We start from the raw sequence: 10,589 nt of genomic DNA, 5'->3' as shown, positions 1-10,589 counted from the left end.
TCAATATATAGCACACCATTTTTTGGGGAGCGGATATATACTCCTAGAGTCTATGCCTCCATTTTTCTATGGTTCTCATTGACTGATAACTACACATCAAGTGCACCTTGATACTGGTAGCAACTGGTCGCGCACTCCCACACTCGTTTTTTTATTATAGGGCCAAGATGATACGATCGAAAATAATTCAAGCCCTATATCTGCACAACAAGATGTAACAGAACGTCCTTTCATTTCATTGATCAAAGCATATTTGTAATCACTCAATTCATAGTTTTGAACATGTCAATGGCAGGACTGACACGTCCAACAATCATGCATATGTTGTCAACTCTCCGCTTCGATGGCGGTGGCTAGGTCAACCTAGGTGCTAGGTGAGGAGACCATCATACGCAGTGCCAGTTCCTAGAGGGCATCCGAGGAGGCCGGAGAGGCTTGCCTCAGGCAGGAGCCTAGAGACGTCGTCCCATGCCCGGCAACGCCAGCCACTGCATTTCCTCGCTTGACAACTCGGCATTCTTTAAACAGCCTGAAATAATTCGTAGTGTCATTAAAGACTGAAGTAAAGTTTGATTTAAAAGTTTCTTCAGTGCTATATTTACCACTGGTATGAGTAAACCTTAGCAATAAATTAATATGGTCGGTAAGATACATATGATTTTTCAGTAAGAATTCACCCTTCCAAAGCACGAAACTTGCAGATTGCCACCCATCTTCAGTCACACTTGAGACCAGAGAGACTGAAATTGAAGGCGCTGGAATAGACCTCATCTTCCTGGAGGTAAGAGTTATTCAAGAGCTCACTTGCAGGAAGTCTTTCATCTACAGGAGCTAGACAGATTTCTATGAAATTCTACTTGTGTTCCTGACTCTAAGTTATACCTACTGAAGTATTTTAGCAGTAAACATTATGTTAGCGTCAGACTTACATAGTTGCTTTCGAAGAGCAAAAAGTTTAACGCAGCTGTATTAGCAGGTCAAAAGTAACACCCGTTAACTCCATAATCCTAAATCTCAAGAAAAGACTCACCAAAAAAAGAAATAACATGTAATAAACTGTTACCAGGAGTCCAGCATCGAGGACATCGCCTTTTGAAGAACAAATGCCAAGTGTATGTGAGCTAAATATACTTATACAGATCTAGGGGATACGATGAGACTATGCTTCCAAGCACAGAAAGAAGTACATGATCGGCAATGGCACAAACAAATCTGCACATAGTAAATAATCTGATACAGTATAGACTATACACCAAGGGAAAGCGGAACAAAGCGATTCACAAAATGTACAAACTTTACTCTACAGGCTCTGCAGGCTATAAAATCAGAACATATATATACTCAGGTGCAGATTCTTCAAAATAACTTCAATTGGTTGCACCTTTTCTCAGATCAAATACAAATAGTAGCTGCATTTGTGTAGAACAAAGAATGAAGCATTCATAGCTTAGCTGCCCTTTGCTTCAGTTAAACAATACATGCTAGCTTGCTTGATGGTTGTGCCCAAAAAATCCAGAGTGAACAACTCTGAACCTGGCTCTAGCTAAAAGAACAAAATCATTGGCTTAGGTAAGCTTTACTCAGGTTGCTTGATAGTTGTGCCCCAAAAATTCAGTCAATAACTCTGAACCTGACTCTAGCTAAATTACAGACACTGTGACATGAGTAGCAACCTGAGTAAAGCTTACCTAAAAGAATAACATCACAGAGGCCTCTCACCAAGGACCCGGGAAGCATGCGTAAAACTGATGCTCCTTTCCATAGGAGAAATATAAGTGAACTGACAATCAACTATTCTAGTCATCCATGCTTATATATAGTATAAAAATATGGTGAGTTCAGAAATTAATCTTTTCTTTAAAACTAAACAAAGAAGGAAAAGAAACATACATGTGCGACCGATCGAATAGGGAAGACATGGCATAATTGTTGTATGCATGTACCCAGCAGTGGGCGTTTCAGGCACCCTGCAGGTAATTTTGTTGGACACTTATCCATTAACAGGAGCATCAACAATGGTACGGAGCAGGAACCGTGGCTATGAACAGACCTTGCAATGAATCTCGGTGGAGGCAGCGTCGAGCGCAGAGATTGTGCATGTGACCGCAGACGATGTGAGCACGGCCCAGTTGCAGTGATGCAGGGAGGATGCGAAGGGCAGCGGTGTGCTGCTGGATTGACAGAAGAGGCTGCGAATAGCACAGGGTTCAGCAAGGGGATTGGAATACCCAAGCAACTCATTGTATTGCCAGTGAAGCGTTCTAGTGCCGTAAAGTCTAATGCGCCTGCATTTTAACACAATGGTTGTTAGTACACGACTAAAATAAATTTTTAAACAAAGTAACCTGAGAGTGTATCCACAGTAAATAGAATAGGTATATTTTCACAGATCCGTAGCTGTCAGAAAAACACAATGTCACACACCTTTGACACTTTGCTTTTTCCATTGATGCAATAATGTCGCCAGACCATATAGTCGCCGATCTTCACTGTTCCATCAGGACTATTTATGAATATATTATCACACTTTAAGTCGCTATGTATATTCGTTGGCGCCGGACTCTAATGATATTCCAGCCCTGTCAATATCTGTATTGGCCATCGTCTCATAGCTTTCATACCCACTTTCTTGTGCTTCCTACAGAACCTGGTCATTGTTTCAAATTTCAGCAATCAAAATGTATTGAATAGAAGGGCGATAAGAGTGAAATCTATCTGTGGTTAACTTTCTAGATGCATTTAAGATGTGCGGCCAATCCCAATCTAATTTCCTTTGCACAAGAACAGACTCCGGTGTAGTTAATACGACACCAAATTAATAAGTACGTCAACTTGTAAACAAAATGGGTAATCCATAATAGAATCAGGCAAAGTATTACGAACGCTCCCCGGTAGGAAGAGACATATGAGTTGTGCTAAAGAAAAAGGGACATACTGCCTCGCATGCGAGATGTGCAGGGCTCTGTGATGATGTTAACTGTATTCTTGTTCTCACCAACCCATTAGGTGAACAACTCCTGAATGTTCTTGTCCCTCGGCGTCTTCAACAGCTGGATCTCCATACTCATTTGTTCTATCTTCTCTGAGGAACTCATGACAGAATCTTCAATCTATGTTTAGCTCCATGTCACCTCATCACCCTCCAGCATATCGAAGGTTTAATAGCTATTGGCACAATATACATTAAGGAACACGTGGTGAGCAATTTCCAGTCTTACATGGCCACTGATAAATTCCAACCCAAAAACGGAACTGAAATGTTTAAACTTGATTAAAAAAACTGGGGTTTATTATAGGCTATAGGTTTGAATTTGGAGTCTAGCAGGCATACTAATAATGCAGCAAAGCGAATCAGATGAGCAAAATTAAATACGTTTTCCATGAATTTGTTGAGGTTCACTAAAAGCATGAAATTCATCAGTGGATATTGTAGAATTCAAGCATGAAAGGTCGCACTTCATAGATGATTGGCTGAAAACAAACGTGTGAAATCACACTCTAGACAATGGTCAATGACACAGATACGTAGAAAAAACACCAGATAGTTCAATTGAAAGATACACTGTGTTGGCCACGGGCGCCTCATGGCTTGGCTCGGCTTGTTCGCCTCCTCCAGAAGCAGGAGGACCTCGCCCAGGCGGGCGTTGCTCCAGTACGCACCTATGCCCGGCTTGGGAGCCCGTGGCCTCGGCGGACCTAGGACGCTCAGGATCCACGACGGCGCTCCCGTACGCTCCTACGCCCGGGTTGGGAATCGGGAGCTCATGGCCTCGCTGGAGTTTCGTCCAGGCTGCGGGGGCACGCACACAGGGCCCATCTCCGTCGAGCACAACCAGTGCATCCGCTTGCGGTCCAGCGCGGCAACCCGCGTTGGTCCGGAGGCGGCGCTCCGGTGGCGGTCCGGCATTGGAGATCCAACGACCATGGCTTCCGCTTCCTGTGAAGGGGGGGAGAGAGAGGGATGTGAGAAATAGAACCAGAGGAAGGGAGGGAAGAAGGAGAGGAGGGCAGGGCGGCGCGTTGGTCCGGCGGCGGCGCTCCGATGGCCGGCCGGCGCGGGGCGGCGATCTGGCATGGAGGTCCAGGGCCATGGCTTCCGCTTCCTGCGAAGGAGAGAGAGAGGGGGATGTGAGAAATAGAACAAAAGGGAGGGGAAGGAAGAAGGAGAGGAGGGCATGGCGGCGCGTTGGTCCGGTAGCGGAGCTCCGGTGGGCGGCGGCGCGGGGCGGCAGGGAGGCACGGGCGCGAGCCGCCCGCGCGTGGAGGCGCTGGTTGCGGTCGGCGGCGGCGGACACGGGCAAATGCGGCAGGGTGTTTTTTGTCAAAACGGTTTTATCAGATCCACTTAAACAGGACTGCGGGTTTATTTCAAAGTAATATAGGGGCTCTTTCGCAAAAACACCGACGACGTACGACCAGAGGCGACCGCTGGTTTATTATTATATATATATAAATAGGGAAAGATTAGGGAAAGATTGAAACGTACGAAACCATCAGTGCGCTGCTGCATATGTTACCACCCACCCGCCCCGCTGTTAAGCCGACTCGTCGCTTCGTCCCTCTGCGATGCATGCTGCTATGTGCGGTCGCTCTCTCCGGTCAGCTCCATCCACGACGCGGACCCTTTTTTCAAACCTATTCGAAATCTGACTCTGTTTGAATTTTTTTCGAGATCTGACTTTTGAATTCGTTGTACAGTCGTGCGTGCGTGCGTGCGTATGTACGTAACGTACTGCCGCTGCTTGATGATTCTCGTTGCGTGGTCGTTGACACCCGGCCATCCGTCTACGTCTATCACCGGACAGTTGTGCAGGTGGTTATTCTGGTGGCTGTTTCTTGTGCGCTCGAGATTTCTACCGTGCCAAAATGGTGCACAAGTGCGCGCAGGTAGCTGGGGAGGTTGGTGCACAATTGTATCTCAAGTTCTCAATAACCGAATAGATTCTTTCGCCCTAGAATGCACCGTGGACAATAAAGGAAGTTCCCCAATTTCCCATTCGAGCCAGTAGCGACGTACTATCATAAGTATCATTGCATGTCAACAATGAGCAAGTTCAGTGAGACAGACAGCATGTGCCAACCTAACTTCATCATCCGACAATCCATGAAGACGAGCCGAATATCTCGGCATATCACGTGGATGGTTTCCCTGTATAATTCCTGTCCAGGTGCTGAGCCCTACCGTATCCAGCGTTATCCTCAGACCAAAAAAGTTATATCCCTCTTGCCCTCTTTGTTTCGCACCAATCAATCAGCCGGACCGTACATATGCAAAACAGTGAAACCACCGCACTCCGTCAACGGAATCATAATGCTCTTCTGTCGGCTAGCTGAAAACAACCATAAATAAACTCGATCGATCAGCCTGCACTGTTTGGGGTTGACGCGCGTAACAAAAAATCACCTCATGGTTGGGCAAGGAGCCGATCGATCGATGGAGTTTATTCGTTAGGTGAGATGCCAAGCTAAGACGTTAATTAGGAGTGTCGTGTCGTGACACCAAGCTAAATGAAACAGTCTAAGTAGGACAGAACAACGACTTTATTAGCAAACAAAACAAACTTGGATTGCAGGCTCGTCGCTGTCGTAGACTTTCATTCGATTGAAGATGTACTCCCTTCATTCGGAAATACTCGTCATAAAAATAAATACAAATGAATATATTTAAAACTAAAATACATCTAGATACATTTATTCTTTGAACAAGTATTTCGGACGAAAGAAGTATTTTCTTCTGACAGAAGCGTAATAAAAGCGGGCAGAGTTCTTCACGGCATGCATACTTGCAAAAGCTATTCCTGCAAAACCCTAGATAGACTTCAAGGTATCCACGCGCGCGATGATCGATCTGACGACGCCGCCACCGCGGAGAAGGAAGCCAATCGGAACTCCAAGCAGGTCGTCTCTCCTTTATACGAGTCAGACAGCCAGAGCCGGAGCTCACAAGTTTAGTGCCAAAAGTGGGTTAATGTAGAAAGAACTATTAGCATGGAAATGAATGCATTCCGCACTAATAATGGTCCCTTAAGTGGTTGTTATAGCCTTGTCTAGTTGGTGCACGAGTAACATGGCGGCGCCGTTCCTAGTGTGCTTGCTTTACACGGAGATTAGTTGCTTTCCGGCGGCGAAAATCGTACTCGCCCGGCCGGGCGTGGTGTACCATGACCGTGATGGGAGGACGTGAGGATCATGCAAGGGTTGTAAAAGTTGAGGCTAAAGCGTATGCAATTAAGCAGGGACGCGTGCATGTTATATAAGAGCAGAAGATTAGAGAGAAGGTTAGACGGTTAGGGCTGTGGATTGATCTACAAGGAAACTAGCTAAATCGAATCAGATCTCAACAGCCCCAACCTATCCTAACACGGTTACAACAAACACACGCACACAATCTATAGCTATATACGGTTTATAGATACACCGTATTATACAATGCTTGACACTACCCCTTAATCACAACTTATGTAAGTTGATATTGTGTCGAAAAGCTGCCAGCTGCCTCAAAGAAAGGGGTTTAGTAAACCCATCTGCAACCTGATCACCCGTAGGGACAAACCGAACATTCAACAGTTTATTGGCCACCCGTTCTCGAACAAAGTGATAGTCTATCTCTATATGCTTTGTTCGAGCATGTAAAATAGGATTAGCAGTCAAATATGTAGCACCAAGGTTATCACACCAAAGTGATGCAGCTCGAGGATGATGAAGACCCAATTCTGTCAACATATTCTGCACCTAAATAATCTCAGCAGTTGCATTAGATAAGGCTTTATACTCAGCCTCCATGCTTGATCTGGATACAGTAGCTTGCTTACAAGCACTCCAGAAAACTAGATTACTTCCAAGAAATACTGCAAAACCTCCTGTAGACCTTCTGTCATCAGGACAACCTGCCCAGTCAGCATCAGAAAAAGCACTGACAAGCATGGAGTCAGACTTGCAAAGTTTAAGTCCAAGACCCTGCGTTCCTTGAAGATATCTAAGAATCCTTTTGACTGCAGTCCAATGAACAGAAGTGGGAGCGTGTAAGAACTGATAAACCTTATTAACTGCATAAGAAATATCTGGCCGAGTAAAAGTAAGGTACTTTAGCGCTCCCACAACACTCCTGTACCGAGTAGAGTCATCTTGTGCAAGTAGTTCCCCATCATGAAGAGACAACTTTTCAAAGAGAGACAAAGGTGTAGGCAAAGATTTGCAACCTGTCATCCCAATGCGCTGAAGGATTTGTTGAACATATTTCTCTTGTGACAACAGAATACCACTTGCAACCGGCTTCACCTCAATTCCAAGAAAAAAATGTAGACGCCCTAAATCCTTGAGCGCAAAATCCATACATAAGTCCTTGAGAAGGGACTCAATTGCTGCAGGAGAGGAACTTGTAACAACAATATCATCAACATGGATAAGCATAAATATGATGATTACATGCCGACGATAAAAGAACAATGAGGTATCTCCTTTTGACGCAATAAACCCAAGAGACTGTAACTTGAAATACAAACGAGAGTACCAAGCTCGGGGTGCATGTTTCAAACCATATAGGGCCTTACCAAGCTTGCAAACATGATGTGGTGAGCTTGAATTAACATACCCAGGGGGTTGCCTCATAAAGACTTCATTTTCCAGAACACCATGCAAAAACGCGTTCTTTACATCTAGTTGTCAAATGCACCAATTTCTAGAGACTTCAACTGAGAGGATTAACCTAATGGTGGCAGCCTTCACTACAGGACTGAAAGTATCTTCATAGTCAAGTCCATGCCTTTGTTTGAAACCTTTGGCAACCAAACGAGCCTTGTACCTGTCAATGGTGCCATCAGACTTTCTCTTTATTTTGTACACCCATTTGCAGTCAATCACATTGCTACCCCTGACTGGTGGAACCAAATGCCAGCTTTTGTTGTCCATGAGAGCCAGGTATTCCTCATCCAAGCTTCACGTACATTCTTTGGTTCACCTATGGCATAAAAATACCCCCAACAAACACAGCCATCTTTATAAACTTTGGGTTTAATAATACCACTTTGTGACCTGGTTTGCAGACGCACGGGGGGAGGCAGAGCCGGTTGTGCGGCTTGAAGTTGCAGTCGATTTTGGGAAGCGGAGATGGCAGAGTCGGACGCAGCCTCAGAAGATCCAGACCCAACCACAGCAGATCCCGAGGCGAACTCCTGTGGCGAGCCAGCGAGATCCAGCGCAACCGCCCGTGGGAAACTGCCACTTGGCAGATCCTGACTGGCCGCTGGAGACTGCAACGACGGGAGCACGCCTGAGCCCGCACGCACCGCATCAGGACCGCCACGTGGGTCACCCTAAGCCACAGAAGTAGGCCGACCAAGGGCATGTGAGGGTGGCCCGCTTGTCCTCGGCGGAGATGACGACCGACCGGGGGACAACGCGACAGAGGGCCTGCCTGGCCGCCCGCCTGACGCGTCTGGCGACGCTGATCCCGCGGTAGATTGCGCTGCCGCTGCGTCAGGAACCGATCCCGAGGAGATACTCCCTCATGTTGACACACGAACACGTCATGTGTACCCTCAACGCCGGGGGTGATGCACCGCAGCTCACGTCGAAGGAGGCCTGACCGACAATGCGATACACAAGACAGTCGGCGGGCGCTTTTGCAGACCCGAAACCTCGCGCACCCGGGAGGGACCCCGTCAGGGATTGCGGCGGCTATGGGTTGCCCTAGGTCGATTCGCTCGCCACTAGAACCTCGGGATTCGCAGCTCTCAAACTCGAGGAACAGCGAAGAACGAGAGAGAAAAACGGTGGGGGGATAAAACGTAGATGAAAAAGTAGTATATTGATTTGTTCGATTGTGTGTTGTTTCAATCGGCTGTCACCCCCAACATATATAAGAGGCGGCTGGACTTCCCGTACAAGCAAAGGATTCATCTAGGCTTTCCTTACAAGAAAATTACATCAATTCACGTCCAAAACCCTAGTCAAATTCGAATTGGTTTTATCCGAACTTTCCAAAACTGTTCGGTTTAAACTGGTCGTATCTTGCGGGTCTTTTTTGTGGTGGCAAACAATCTTGGATGGAAACGAGCCCAAAAGCAATCTTGACCGTTTCGACGAGACAAGCAACTTTCATGTTGAACGTTTTATTATCAGAGGTCGTCTTGAGGGTCAAATCGGTCGCGCAAAACAGGCTATTCCCTCGCGCTACTCATCAGACATGTGTCTGGTGGGGCGCGCCATATCTCGCCTCGTGATAGGCGGCACTCCGATTGCTCTAACTTTTGCATACGACCTCAGATTGGGATGATATTTATATCAAAATCGATCATTTTGACGAGACGCACAACTTCCGTGTAGAATACTTTTCCATCCTAGATTATCGAAATAACCTTTTGAGCCCATCTTCAACTTCTCGTGGGATTGACTATCACAGCCTCCACCCCGGCAAGCTTTCCACCCGGGCAAGCTTTCCACACCGGCAAGGTTTCTACCCGGCAAGCTTTCACATCGGCAAGGTTTTACCCTGGCAAGGTTTCTACCCCGGCAAGGGTTCCTCCCCGGCAAGGTTTCTTCCCCGGCAAGATTTCTCCCCCGACAAGATTTTCATTCAGCCGGCAAAGTTTTCATCCCGGCAAGGTTTTTACCACGGCAAGGTTTCTACTCCGGCAAGCCTCTACCCCGGCAAGGTTTCCACCCGGGCAAGGTTTCCATTCAGCCGGCAAAGGCCAAATAACTCACACAACCCATCAGACACTTCCTAGGTGGGTGTCTGGTCCCTCGCGTCACTTTTTCACTCAGGGCCAGCCCGTGAAGTGTTGCCTCTAACTTTTGCATACGAACCCGGATTCTTGACCATGCCAAAATCTGGTGTCAACACATGCCCCCCTGTTTTTCGGCAAAGCTTGTGTGCCGAAAAATAACTTGTACTGTGTTTGTTCTAAGGACGATGTCAACACTCCACCGGCCATTTATTTTTCTTAGAGCGATAATTATGTATCGGCCATTGCCTGTTTAGGCTTCTTGCCACACACTCGGGTGGTATTTCTTCAAGTATTTTCCATTGAGAGCTCGAGGTAACAATGCCCCTTGTATGCATTCCACCAAATATGAATTTCCGGGAACTATTCTTGCGATCCTAAAAAGATCTTCCCAACTTGGAGACCACTTCCCAAATTTTCTATCTTTTGAACCAATCGGTAGAATCACTTTTCCACATGAGATCGCCAACTTGAAAATTCTTCAACTTGACTTTCTTATTCTAAGCACTTGCCACCCTCAACTTGTCTCTCTCTATGGCCTTCAAAGCAGCCAAACGTTTATCGGCAACTTCGTCAATGTTGTCCATCATTAAGTTATAAAAGTCCACCGTCGATAAATCATTTTGCTTGGCTATTCTTAAAGCATTCAAATTTACTTCCACCGGTAAAACAACCTCTTGACCATATACTAGCTCATATGGAGTCACCTTCGTAGCACCATGCCTTGAGATCCTATGTGCCCACAAAGCCTCAGACAGCAACTCATGCCATCTCCTTGGATTATCCTCAATCTTCTTCTTGATGAGTTTGATTAAAATTTTATTGCTAGACTCAGCTTGTCCATTGGCTTGAGCATAATATGGA

The 10,589-nt window shown here is 46.3% G+C and overlaps 1 long non-coding RNA gene across 12 annotated transcripts; it reads right to left on the bottom strand.

The window, feature by feature from the left end:
- Positions 1-215: 215 nt before the first annotated feature.
- On the bottom strand, positions 216-4,334 carry LOC125519423 (uncharacterized). 12 transcript variants are annotated; one of them, XR_015610345.1, is made up of 6 exons: positions 3,562-4,334; positions 2,936-3,165; positions 2,425-2,647; positions 2,051-2,285; positions 603-1,967; positions 216-529 (listed from the first exon to the last, which is right to left on the bottom strand). It is a non-coding gene; the product is annotated as an uncharacterized LOC125519423 (long non-coding RNA). The 12 variants fall into 12 exon arrangements; XR_015610347.1 differs by having other exon boundaries at positions 620-1,967; positions 3,562-4,333; XR_015610349.1 differs by having other exon boundaries at positions 653-1,967; positions 3,562-4,333.
- Between the last annotated feature and the right edge of the window lie 6,255 nt (positions 4,335-10,589).

The sequence above is a fragment of the Triticum urartu genome, chromosome 7A (genome assembly GCF_056163025.1).
Source record: "Triticum urartu cultivar PI428250 chromosome 7A, HENAU_Tu73, whole genome shotgun sequence".
NCBI classification, from domain to species: Eukaryota; Viridiplantae; Streptophyta; class Magnoliopsida; order Poales; family Poaceae; genus Triticum; species Triticum urartu.
This window is presented reverse-complemented; position numbering and strand designations above follow the sequence as displayed.